We start from the raw sequence: 14,095 nt of genomic DNA, 5'->3' as shown, positions 1-14,095 counted from the left end.
CTTATTAGTCCCACAACGGGAAGTTCCTCTTCTCAAGTTGTACTATTCTATTATATAAACAAATTCTCTACTTTTGTAAAATCTATGTGAAAGGGGTTTATCTATAATTTAGAGATACCTCCAAGGAAAAATTATATTATCTTGTTTTTTTTAGCGTTCGCGATTTTCTTTAAGGGCTTTTCGGAGTTTCCAAGCTCAAGTTGAGCATCTACTACATATACTAGTAGTAGGTGTAGTAGGGTGTTTTATCGTGGAGATATCCGTTCTGTGGGGGCTATAGAATTACTATTGAATGTAGTCGGGAGTTAATGTCTTAAGGACAACGTATTGAACACGTGATTCACTCAGTTTTTCGCTTTGTTGCTGTTGCGGAGATCTGGAGAGCTCGTCTGTTTCGTCAAATCGATCACTTCCATTCTAAAGAAGATAAGTATCAATAACTTTTGCTTATTTGATTTTTCGTTTTTTTTTATTATTGCACCCAACAATATTAACACATTAGAGTTTGTAATAATCATGGATATTAATTGTGGTGGAGTGTAAAATAAAAATGAATTTTCGGTCAGCTGAAGAGTTTCAAATTTATCTCTTAACCTAAAAGGAATTTCGATGAACCCTTTTTGCATAATGTAGTATACATCTTGATAGTTACCCATATAAAATTTCAGAATTTTTGGAGTTGTAAAAGTATTTTTTTGATATTTTACAATAGTGGAAACGTTCCTGAAAAATTCTGACGAGCAGAAATTTGTTGTTGCCTAAATTAGTTTTTATGGGGTAACCATGAGTTTTTTGAAACGGTGATTCAAACGAAGTTTGTGGATCTAGATGTTATTTTCAAAACTCATATTTTATTTTCCGTTTCGGAACTAAGGTTTTTGAGATGTGGTGTATTAGGTGATTGAGAAATTACCGTGTCTGTGGTTCGAGTATAAACGAAGACTGTGAACATGAAATTGAAAAGGGACATGGGTACCAGATGCATGTGGATGGACACAAGTCTTCCAAAGCTGACAAAGGCGAGAATATCAAACACAACTATAAGCGTAGTCTTTATAAGAAAGGTATGTTTCGTAAAACTGAATCCGACATTACGTTAATTAAAGGTGATTGTTATGTTTGTAAAATTCCTGTCCACACGACAGTAAATTGTAGACAACATAAAAACCTTAATAAGTAGAAAGTTAATGATAATTTAGTTGAAACAAATTCAGTGGCATGATGTCAGAATTTATTTTAATAACCGATGTGAGAGACAAGTAGGTGGACTCCGGAGCCACCAAGCATGTTTTTTGAAACATAGACCTGTTCACCTCCTATAAGAGGATAGGGATGTCGAGAAACTCTTTATGAGTAACTCATCTGCGACAGAGGTTGCATAAAAGGAAAAGGTCGAGCACAAGCTCATATCTGTAATATTCTCACATTGAATGAAGTTTTCATGTTCCGAGCATATGCAAGAATCTTGTATCTTGTTCTGTTGTAGCTGGTAAAATATTTAAGATTTTTAATTGAATCTGGAAAACTTGTTGTAACTAGGCAATGATTTTTTAGGCAAGAGCTATAGGACTTTGGGTCTATATAAGCTTAACGGAAAAACTGATGAAATGAACATAGTTGATTCTTGTGCTTTCTTTGTGTGATTGAATGTTTTGCATGGTAGACTTGGAACCGTAAACTTATAAGCCAATGCATAAACCGGCTAACATAGGCTGCGTATCCAAATTTAGTTTGGATTTTGAACACAAAAGTGAAATCTGTGTAGGATCAAAATATGCTATAAAACCTTTTAGCAAAAATGTTCAGAGTAATTATAAGCCCTTAGAATTAATTCAGTTAGACCTAGTTGACATGAGTTCAACCCAAACTAAGGTGGTAAAAGGTGGTTTATAACTTTCATAGATGATTGTATGAGGTACTCCTTGTGTACTTTCTTAGGGGTAAGGATGATTCCTTAGAAGCCTTAAGAGTAAAACTTAAAGTTGAAAGCGAAGTATATGTTACCACTAAATTGGTTAGGTCTAAACCTGATGGAGAGTATGAAATTCATATAGGAGAAGGTTACTTGTTAAATGTCATTATTCATGAGATCGGACCTCCTTATTCACCATAGTCTAATGGTATAGTTAAACATAAGAACAGAACCATTAAGGAAATGATTTATTCCATATTGATTAAGGATTAACCGCCAACTTGGGGGGGAGGTCGTCCTCTAAATTTGTTATATCTTGAATAGAGTAACCTTTAAAATCAGATAAAACTGCATATGAGTATGGAAAGATAGACAACCTTCTTATACATACATCTAAGTGTGGGGGTGTTTGGATAAGGTAGTTATTCCTTCTCCGAAGGGAACTAATATATGACCCAAATTGTTGACCGTGCCTTCATAGGGTATCCTGAATACCTTACTACATATAGTTTTTTTTTGTTGTGAGTTCTGATTTTCTGACATTGGCGTGAATATTTTTATGGAGTATATGGATGTTGAGTACTTTGAACATGTTTATTTCAAAACCTCTCTCTTGTTAGGGATGTGTTGATGTTCCCCTAGACGTCTTTTCAACTAGTCAGAATTTACCTTCAAAGGAAGATGAAGTAGAGTTGATCCTAGGAGAAGTAAAAGGATTAGAACTAAGACGTTTTATGGACCTGACTTCATAATATTCCTAGCTTATTACTCTGAGCTCCAGACTCGTAAAGAATCCATAACATTTACTGAAACCCTATTCTGTTAAGAAGCTTCATTTAGTGAAATGGACTCAGTCCATCAAAACCAGACTTGGGAGCTTACTAGTTTACCTCCAGGGAGTAAGACCATAGGAAGTAAATGTGTCTTTACAAGGAAACGAAAGGTAGATGGAACTGTGGAAAAATATAAGTCTAGGTTGGTATCTAAAAGCTATAAACTAAAATAAGGTTTAAATTTCCTTGATTCTTATTCACCTGTGACGAGAGTTTCTTCCGTTGAGATGCTAATTGCTGTTGTTGTCATAAAAAACTTAGAGATGCATCAGATGGATGTTAAGACAGCTTTTCTAAAACTGGGAATTAGATAAAGAAATTTATATAGACCAACCTGAGGACTTTGTAGTGAAAGGTTGTGAAGACAAAGTTGTAAGTTGGAAAATTTTCTGTAAGGTTTTCAAATAAGCACGTAAACAGTGACATGGAAAATCTGATCATGTAATAGTGTATAGTGGATTTAAGTTAATGAATCTGACAAGTATATTTACAAGTAACTTGTTCAGGATGCCTGTGTGATTGTATGCTTGTATGTTGATGATATGGTTATCCTTGATACAAACATAGATGTGATTAATTCCACTAAAAAATGCACTGAATGAGAACGTTGACTTGAAAGACTTAGGCCCTTTTGATGTAATCTTAGGGATGAGGATTAGAAAATAATCTAACATTTATAGTCTTAGCCGTTCTCATTATGTTGAATTTGTGGTTAATAGATACGACCAGTCTGATTATAAGCCTGATTGTACTCCATACGATTCTTCTTGTAGACTCAGAAAAAATAAGGGTAATGGAGTATCTTAACTTGAATACTCAAGAGTTATAGGATGTTTGATGAATTTAATGAACTATAAGAGTTTGGACATTTCCTATATTGTGAGTAAGTTAAGTAGATATACTTGTAGTCCATAGCAAGAGCATTCAGATGCACTGAGTAGAGTATTATTGGTACCTAAAATACTCTATGACCTTTTATTGATTTATGAAAGGTATCCTGCTGTCCTTGAGGGATTTTATGATGCAAACTGGATAGAGGACTCATAGGAGTCTAAGTCTATGAGTGGACATGTTTTCACTCTAGTAGGAGGGTTTATTTTGGAAGATTTCTAAATAGACATATTTCTCAAATCATTAATGGAATCTGAGAGTATTGCGTAAGATAAAGCACGAGAGGGGGCCGAGTGCCTAAGATGCTTTTTAGAAGACATTCCTCTCTGGCATAGGCTTGTGCCAGCTGTTTGTACCATACTAAAACGGTATATGGATAATGCCTAATCAATGAAGCCCATTTCGTTTATTATAGAAACACAACTGGCTTATTTAGGAAGTGCAGTTGGCTTATTATTGAAGCTCATTTCATTTATTATAGAAATACAACTGGCTTATTTGGGAAGTCCAGTTGGCTTATTATTGAAGCTCATTTTGTTTATTATGGAAACATGACTGGCTTATTTTGGAAGCCCAATTGGCTTATTATTGAAGCCCATTTTGTTTATTATAGAAACATGACTTGCTTATTTTGGAAGCCCAGTTAGCTTATTATGGAAGCTCATTTTGTTTATTGGAAACCATTTTTGCTTATTATGGAAGCCCAAGGACCCATGGGTTAGCTCTTAGAACCCATGGATCGGTCTAGCAATCCAAATTATCCTCTCTCTAGGAAAGTGGTTTAAATTTGGGTAAGGGTCATAAGGACTAGGATATTTTGAATATTGACTTTGAAATTATCTAAGATAATTATGATTATATTAAATCCTAACTAAAGAGGATAAATGTTACCATGAGATAATTATCTTGGGTAGTTATAGTTAATATCTAATATAATTATAGAAACCCTAACAGAGGATAATTATCTTTAGTTTTAATTATTATTTAAGATAATAATTACGATAAGTACAAAAACCCTAACAGAAAGAGGAAGAAATTAATTTAGATATTATAATTATTTATGATAATTATAGTTCCTAAGAGAGGATAATTATTATTCAAGATAATAATTAAGATTAATCAGAATTATAATAAATAACAAACTTTATTATGAATCTGGTTGTTTTCTTGGATTTGTACAGGTAAGGGAAGTTATTGAAGATAACTATGAAAACCCTAAAGCCAGACCTACTCTCTGCCTATAAATAGAGGCTAAATCCTAACTCAAAAGGTAGAGATTTTCTAATCCTTTTCCACACAATACACCTGCTAAGAAACTCTCCCTGACTTTTGCAGGTACCCCCTCCATTCAACATCAATTACAATATCATCAACTATTTCTTGTGGAGTTAAATCAGCAGTTGGAGATCAATCGGTCAACATTACTCACAATTTCTTCAGCATCTTTGGAGGAATCAGATCAACGATAGAGATTTAATCCACCTATACGCATCTTGGAGAGTGTTGGGATGAATATTTTTGTACCAACATCTTTTGGCGCCGACTAAGGGTAACGAGCGAAAAACTCGTGATCTACCAACAACGAACTGGTGTATCACAACATACTGGTTTGCTCGTTCCTTTCCATTTGTCTAATTATTACTTGGTACGGTATTATGATCATTCATATATATCAAACCATTCTTTGTATAAAAATATACTCTAATCTGCCAATACTCCTACTTTGAAGGAAAACAAAATAGGAGTGGAGTCATCCTAACTTACTTAAGATCTAACTCAATTGTTTAGTGGTCCTCTTTGTGCCATCTCGATTTTTTTTTTGGTTGTTTTCCATTCACGTTATACTGTGAGAATACTGGCCATATTACCTTTTCGAGTATCATACATTAAATTAAGAAGGCAAACGGAGCAGAAGACTTTGTATGAGGTATCCCTCTCATATGTTCATGAAGCCTCGCCCCTGCCGTGAGCACTAAAATTTCACCTAGACGTGGGAAAAAAGCCTTTCTGAGCCAGCAGTTCTATGTTCTCATCTTGAAGCTTCGCCCCTACCATGGGGAACCAACACCTTTCACCTGCAGCAAGCACCAATCCAGGGTGTCAGCGACGGAGCCAAGTCTCATTCTAGCTCAAGCTAAGCTTCCCTCAATTAGACAAGTGGGCAGCAGAGTGCGGAACCATTACATCTAAGCTATGAATAGGCAACAACGCCAACCAGCAAAGCAACAAAGTTCGGCATCCTGGATTCAAGCTCGATTACAACGATTCCTCACAGTCACCAACAAAGAAGAAAGCTAGCAGTATGTATAAAACTTATAGAGTTTTACGAGAAAAAAGTTCATTGAGCAAGATTCAAATTTCAAACACGCGGTTACGAGCACGACTCTAATTAAGCCTGTGAGGATAAAACACAACACATGCAACATGTGATAATATGAAGACGTGGTAAAGGGAATTTTCTTCAAAACAAGTTACGGCTGATGCCAAGCTAAAACAGCCTGAACTCGGTCCTACCATGACAAAGACAAAATGAAGAGCATGTATACGGACCCAATAAAGAAGGTGTTTTAGGGATGGTCCTCTCATGGAAAATTTACTTCGAGGAGTCAACACGTGACAATCCGGGCCGTGCAAAGGTTATTGGGAGCAACCTTGCCCATGATAAACCACATATATTTGGGGGAGTCTTTCATGCTCCAGGATCTATTGGATATCAAAGAAGCAGCATTAAAAGGAGCGGAAAAAGGAAAAAGAAAAAGAAAAAAGAACTTGAGAAATGCATGACTTGTAAGCTACATGGCCCTTTTCTGAAGAGAGCAGCAAGCGAGCTATGACCGGCTATGAGTCACTGACATTCAACGAGATGGGGTTGGATATTATGGGTTCCTTCCCTCCTCACCTGGGGGCGTCCTCGCTATTTGGGAGTATCTCTACAGATAATGGGGACGGCTAATGGGAGCAACCTGTATTCGAGCGAGAGAAAAATAAAGGAACGAATTATCACGCAAATCAAATAGTTCGGGAAATATCGTACAAGAAATGCGAGCTTGGAAACAAAAGTTCTAACAAAGATAACATCTTTAATAAAAGTTGGAGCGAAAGAAGGAGCTAAAGAAAGAAGGTACTCGAAGAACAAAGAAGAGTACAAAAGGTCAGAAGTAAAAGGCTCGGAGATGCTCCAAGTGGGAAGGAATTTATAGCAACCACGGTGCTACCCAACCTCTTATCGAGGAAAAGCGAAGGAGGACTACCAACTATTGAAGAGTTGATAGAGGTACAAATCCAGGATCAATAAAGAGCATACAATGTTTATTGGCATGGAATTGCCAGTAGATGAGAAAGAAAGCTTGTTTACCCTTTTGAAATAAAATAAAGATGTGTTCACTTGGAGTCTCAGAGACATTTCCATGGGAACATGTAAAAGCAAGTAAAAAGGCATCAAACGTGATGCGTAGGAGAGTATCAAAAACTCGGTTGACATACTTAGAAGAGATAGTGGTACATGGAAAATTTACACTTACGGATTAACAAACGCGGATGGTACAGCCGTTGGTTGTGTACTAGTTTCCCAGGAGAAATACAAGTCAAAAAAGCCATCCGACTAAGATTTATAACTTCAAACAATCAATCGGAGTATGAAGCAGTAGTCTCTGGACTAAAGACTACACTGCACCTGGGGGCGTGTGCTACTTGCTAGCTGCAATTGACTGCAGCACCAAATGGATTGATGTAGTATGTACTATCTTTGGTGAGTATGGAGGCGGTACACACGTCTACAAATTCATCTGAGAAAACAAATACTTAGTCATATAGGCATGCGTCGATCGGAAGCATGGGAATATCGATCAGATTACGAGTTACAAAAGTCTTAAGTGTGGCATAATCCGAAGAAAAATCAACACGTTTCAAAAAGGTCAGCCTACATGGGGCGTGTTTTTCAATATCACTACAAGTGATGAAGGTGGCTAGGGTCGAAGTAACGACCAACCTCATGTGAGAATTGGGAACACTTTTTGCAAGTATTTAATAAGGAAATACTTGTAAAAAGAGAGACAAAAATAATTGCAACGGAACCATACCTTCCTTGTGACTTGAGAGGAAAGGAAGCAATCGTTTGCTGAGGAACATTATGGATGCTGTGTGGATCATTTTGAAGGCAGGAGTCTAGCGCATAAGATTTTATCCCAATACTACTTTTGGCCTTATATGCAGAGTGACGCAAGGACTATATAAGAAAATGCTTGGCTTGTCAGCTTCATGGCCCTCTTATAAAGAGACTAGCAGAGTGAGTTGCATCTGGTTGTGAGCCTATGGCCGTTCAACAAGTAGGGACTGAATATTGTATGTTTGTTTCCAGCTGCACTTGGGGGCGTCAAGTATTTGTTAGCTGCAACTAACTACTTGACTAAATGGGTATAAGTAGTAGCTTTGGTAAGAACAGGGGTAATAGACATCTACAAAAACTTACAGATTCGATGTACCGGTGATGATCATTTTTGACAACAGAAAAGAATGTGCCTAATCAAATACAAGAGAAAACTGCATTCACATAAGGTAAAATCCTCGGTAAAGCTATTATGAAACATTTCAGGCACGCATATGTTTCAAAATATTTTATAATGAAAGAGAAAGGTAATAGCTTGGAACATTTTCTATTAAAGAGAAAACCAAGAACTTCGAATGTTCATTATCGTAGGAAGTTGTCTTCGGTATGACTACAAACCATTGAAATATCCTAGAGGCTAATCAGTTAAGAGGTAGCTGATCATAGAGGATGCTAACAAGAATCGTTATGCGGTTCTTGTAGTGCATCTCTAGAGGAGTCTAATCCGGTTGCATGTTATGGTCAATCACATAAACTTTCTTTCGTGGAAGGTGATGACGAGTTGCTGGACATATTGATGATAATCAAGGAAATTTAAAACAAAAGCAAGTCTTGTACAGTTCAAATACTAGTAGCGATCTTAAAGGAAAGAACTAAGACAGGTGCAGCGACAGTGCTCGAGTTACCTGGTATTTTCGAAGTAGGAGTAAAGAGATGAGTAAGCTGTTACTCAAACAAACAAAAAGCTACATAAACATGCTCTTGTTTTAGAAAAACAAGAAGAAAATTAGAGAACAACAAAAGGAAGAATGAAAGTACTTACATGAGGAGGTAGCAAACTTCTGTTGTGAGTAATGAAAGGAGGTGCGAAGATTCTCATATAGAAGGAGATTAACAGCCGTAGAAGAAAGGAAATACATATTTGACACGGACTAGAACTTTCAGAATTTCACAAATCGTCGAATTTCAAGTGTTGACGGCTATATTTTCCACCAGTTGATATGGACGCGATTGAATGAGAAGTGGAGGCTAATGGGGTTCTATAACGTGTGCTACCCATTGGAGATTGCTCAAGTTTGAAAACAAACAGAATGATCATCCAACCCAATCCCAAGCAAGGACAGCTGACATGTACAAATTGGTTGATATGGTGTTGTCGTTCCAGTCCAAGTGAATGGCAAAGAAAGATTAAGCTACCAAGGGCAGTCTAGAATCCATCATTGCGCGAGAAAATCAAAGCATAGGATTCATGGTGGATCCGAAATTGTCATTTTGATATACAAACCACATGCAGTTGGAAAGAGTAGCTACATATAGGCAATCAACGGCTAAGCCACAAATCCTAAACACTTCGCTGTGGACAAAGTAGAAAAGGCAACTGAGGCATTAATCTTTCTTTGTTCTTCTATTATTGGTTGATTAACATATTGAAGATTACGAACATCAGCTGAAAAAACAACGTCCAAGGTACGTGAGATTATAAAAGCTTACCTTTGTTCTTCTATAAAGTGGGTTGTTCTCTCTACAAACTCCAAGGATTCACAACGTCGAACTACTAAGGATGCTGCTGCAATTCCGTGTAACCTTGGGATGAAGGTTATTGTTAGAGACACCTGTCAGGAATGAAGACATTTGGAAAGATGATGCAAGAAACAAGAGTGGTCATTCATACTTTTTATCAAACAGGTCGTGAGCCATACTCTTTTTGCCATAGCCTTAAACTTTTATGGCTTCAAATTCTCCAAAACAATTCCCGCAAGGTTCAATTCGTATTAAACCCATCATTCATAAGCCATCCAACACTCGAAAATCATTTCATCGTCGTCAATCAACGACGGCACAATTAAAGCGTATTGAGCTTGGAGATTACTTTGAGTAGGAGAAACACTGTCATACAAGGAACGTGAGAAGCCGCGGGTAGCAAACTGGCGTCCCGACCGTATAACCACCAGTCTTGATCCTGGAAGTTCGTTTCCTAATGAGACACACTGCAAAGAGTACTTGGATTTTTGGCGGTTACGAAAGCCAACACACCAACAGTTGGCGTGAATCACACGGGAATGGATTATTCTGCATAGAGAAGAGTTTATGACGGCTACATTTCCACTCCAAAAAATTGTGACGTGTTAGTTAAAGGGTAAAAACTAATTGGGCTCATTTGGACGTATAGTGGTCAAGGAAAAGATTACGAAGTTTAAAAAATCCTATCACATGGATTTAAAAGAACTTATCAACGGAGGTTTGGCTAAATGTAGAGCACGAGATCATACCAAGATCGGCATGTTTGGTGTTAAAGTAATACTGGAATATAAAATGTAAAGTACATTTTAGGTGCTTTACATTATTATTAAGCTCAGCTTGGAGCGAGTCCAAACATCCTGCTAGCCAAGTCCACGAAGGGCGCCTATAAATGGCTTAAGGCGATTATAGACGAGCCGCGACAGATGAACCGTCTTTTGATTTTCTTAATTCTCTAACGAGTTGACAATTAAGAGGGGGAGATGTTTGTACCATACTAAAATGGTATATGGATAATGGACAATCAATGAAGCCCATTTCGTTTATTATAGAAACACAACTGGCTTATTTAGGAAGTCCAGTTGACTTATTATTGAAGCTCATTTCGTTTATTATAAAAATACAACTGGTTTATTTGGGAAGTCCAGTTGGCTTATTATTGAAGCCTATTTTGTTTATTATGGAAACATGACTGGCTTATTTTGGAAGTCCAGTTGGCTTACTATTGAAGCCCATTTTGTTTATTATAGAAACATGACTTGCTTATTTTGGAAGCCCAGTTAGCTTATTATGGAAGCTCATCTTGTTTATTGGAAACTATTTTTTCTTATTATGGAAGCCCAATGACCCATGGGTTAGCTCGTAGAACCCGTGGATCGGTCTAGCAATCCAAATTATCCTCTCTCTAGGAAAGGGGTTTAAATTTGGGTAAGGGTCATGAGGACTAGGATATTTTGAATATTGACTTTGGAATTATCTAAGATAATTATGGTTATATTAAATCCTAACAAAAGAGGATAAATGCTACCATGGGATAATTATCTTGGGTAGTTATAGTTCATATCTAAGATAATTATAGAAACCCTAACAGAAAGAGGATAATTATCTTTAGTTTTAATTATTATTTAAGATAAAAATTAAGATAAGTACAAAAACCCTAACGGAAAGAGGAACGAATTAATTTAGATATTATAATTATTTATGATAATTATAGTTCCTAAGAGAGAGGATAATTATTATTCAAGATAATAATTAAGATTAATCAGAATTATAATAAATAACAAACTTTATTATGAATCTGGTTGTTTTCTTGGATTTGTACAAGTAAGGGAAGTTATTGAAGATAACTATGATAACCCTAAAGCTAGACCTACTCTCTGCCTATAAATAGAGGCTAAATCCTAACTCAAAAGGTAGAGATTTTCTAATCCTTTTCCACACAATACACCTGCTAAGAAACTCTCCCTTACTTTGCAGGTACCCCCACCATTCAACATCAATTACACTATCATCAACTATTTGTTGTGGAGTTAAATCAGCAGTTGGAGATCAATCGGTAAACATCACTCACAATTTCTTCAGCATCTTTGGAGGAATCAGATCAACGACAGAGATTTAATCCACCTATACGCATATCAGAGAGTGTTGGGGTGAATATTTTTGCACCAACACCATCTATATCTATACACTGTGTTAGCCAAGCTGCAATAGCTAAAGCTAAAAACAACTATCTCAATAGGCGTTATTTCCATTAGTTGGATAAATTCCAAGGAGAATATCGTGCAACCTTTGATGAAAGGTTTGTCCAAAGAGATAGTTAGAATTGCATCGAGGGGGATGGGGCTTAAGCTCATCAATTAAATTTGCCATGAAGGATACTCAACCTTGCTGATTGGAGATCCCAAGATCAAGGTTTCGAATGAGACAAATAATTTGTGGTGGGTAAAGGTAAATGATAAGCATGTATATGCTACATTTTATACCCATATTTATATTAGCTATGATACAATATTTTAGTTACTAATACTATTTTAGTGCTTTTGTAGAAAGTACAAGTGAATTCGATCATCCAGCGAATAAACATCAAAATGTGAGACTTAATGGTGTTTGTGACGAAAATGGAAAAATGTGGCTGGCCTAGTACTTCCATATATCAGCAACCACAATGATGAAATGTGGTTGGCCTGGTATTTCCATGTATCAGCAACCACAATGATCAATTATGCTGGCCTGGTATTTCCATGTATCAGCAGCCCGATTGGCCTGGTATTTCCATGTATCAGCAACCACAATGATGAAATGAGGTTGGCCTGGTATTTCCATATATCAGCAACCACAATGAAAAAATGACAAAATGTAGCTGGCCCGGTATCTCCATATATATCAGCAGCATAAAATTGTTTCATAGGCGAGGCACAAACGCAACAAATGAATTGAAATCAAAGTGGGGTTGGCACATGCAAACTGAAAAATGGGAGTATTTTATCTTTCTTACATTATTACAAATATATTCCACCAGGAAAGATAATTTATTTTCCATGTGAAGAATTAATTGAGGAATATTTACACGTGAGATTATTTTGGAAATAAAGTAACTCTTTCTTCATTTGGGAAATTTTGGAAATAAGGAGAGATTATTATTTCATTGGAAGAACGGGGTGGCAATACTATTTGCGGAAAGATACTGATGACGACATCAACTTGCATGCAAGATATTTTCATAGAATAATTTATTTTGATTCTTTGATTAATGAAATAAAAGAAAGGGGAGGTTATAAGTAGGTAGGCCGGCTGGAGTTTCGGGAGGCTACATGCCGAACAGAAACCGGAGAAGAGAAAAAGAGGCGACGACGTGTTTGAGAGCTCAAGAACAAGGGAAGAAGACAACACCATCGGTTTAATCTTTCTCTTTTGTTATTATTTTTGAAGGCTTTTAAGAAATCCATGATCATGTCTTGCTAGATTTTCATAACTAGGGTTTATATTGAAACCACATTAAGTATAGGTCAATTGAATTGAGTTATTCGACAAAGACTATTTTGATTTGAATAAATTAATCCCATGATTTTATTTATTGATTTAATGATAAAAATGAATTGTTGCTTCATCGGTTTTATATAACCTTTGTGCGTAATTGTTAGGTTTATAAATACATTTTTTTGTCTCATTATTTGATAATTCCATGCTTGGGTTAATATCTTTGATGGGTTATGCTTAGAAGAGTGATGGTATTTTTCAATGATGTTGTAGTAAGATGATTCGTTCACTCAGATTTGTTGAGAATTTGTTTTAAGATTTAATAAAGAAAATAAGGAAAAATATATATACAAAATTTGTCACAGGATGAAGAGATACCGGGACTCGTGATTCCACTGCTTTTCATATTGTTGTGGTTTAGTCATTAACTCTAAACAATATAGCTCAAACAAAAGAACTTGTGACTCTAGTTCTTTGCAAAAAATAGATTTCGTAAAATATTATTTGTAATTTAAAAGCATGACGCATCTAAAGTAATTAAAACTAAGCATGCGGCATCTAACAAAATAACAAATAATTAATTGAAATCATAAAACAATTAAATCTATGCAAAAAGTCAATAAAAGAATTAATTCATTTACCACAATCATGAAAAGTTGCTTCCTCCGTTGTCCCAGTGATGGGGTCTAGCTCCGCATGGTGAAAACACACTCAAAGGAACTTTTCATTGCTCAAAAAAGTGTTTACAAGGAGAAAAGGTAACAGTTATATGTGTTACTGTTTATCTAAGACTGCTGCCGTTGTGTCGCAATAACTGTAGCAAAATAAGACTGTTGCCGCTGTGTCGTAAAATTTGTAGCAAAATAAGACTGCTCAGTGTGGGTCTTATGTTCTTGGTGTTCTTCATCAGCAACAGCAGCAGAAAAATGGCAGCTCTGCAACTCGTGATTTCTTCATTCTGTAGCCTCCAAAACTTCCCCAAACTCTCCACCCCAAACTCTCGACACCCTTCTAGGACACCCAGGGAACCTATTTATACCCAACAGCGACAAGAAATCACGCTCATTAACTCTCCATGATCCTCCATTACTCGGTGTTAAAAGAAAATATTTTCCGAATATTTTCTTCCCTGAAATGATT

The 14,095-nt window shown here is 36.3% G+C and overlaps 1 long non-coding RNA gene across 3 annotated transcripts; it reads right to left on the bottom strand.

The window, feature by feature from the left end:
- Positions 1-4,862: 4,862 nt before the first annotated feature.
- LOC113276187 lies at positions 4,863-10,063 on the bottom strand. 3 transcript variants are annotated; one of them, XR_003324133.1, is made up of 5 exons: positions 9,452-10,063; positions 7,716-9,314; positions 7,158-7,421; positions 6,536-6,599; positions 4,863-5,711 (listed from the first exon to the last, which is right to left on the bottom strand). It is a non-coding gene; the product is annotated as an uncharacterized LOC113276187 (long non-coding RNA). The 3 variants fall into 3 exon arrangements; XR_003324134.1 differs by lacking the exon at positions 4,863-5,711 and having other exon boundaries at positions 6,011-6,599; positions 7,716-8,646; positions 8,784-9,314; XR_003324132.1 differs by lacking the exon at positions 4,863-5,711 and having other exon boundaries at positions 6,011-6,599.
- Positions 10,064-14,095: the final 4,032 nt, after the last annotated feature.

Source organism: Papaver somniferum, chromosome 4, assembly GCF_003573695.1.
Source record: "Papaver somniferum cultivar HN1 chromosome 4, ASM357369v1, whole genome shotgun sequence".
In the NCBI taxonomy this organism is placed as follows: Eukaryota; Viridiplantae; Streptophyta; class Magnoliopsida; order Ranunculales; family Papaveraceae; genus Papaver; species Papaver somniferum.
Note: the sequence above shows the minus strand (reverse complement) of the source record. Positions and strands in the feature narration are given on the sequence as shown.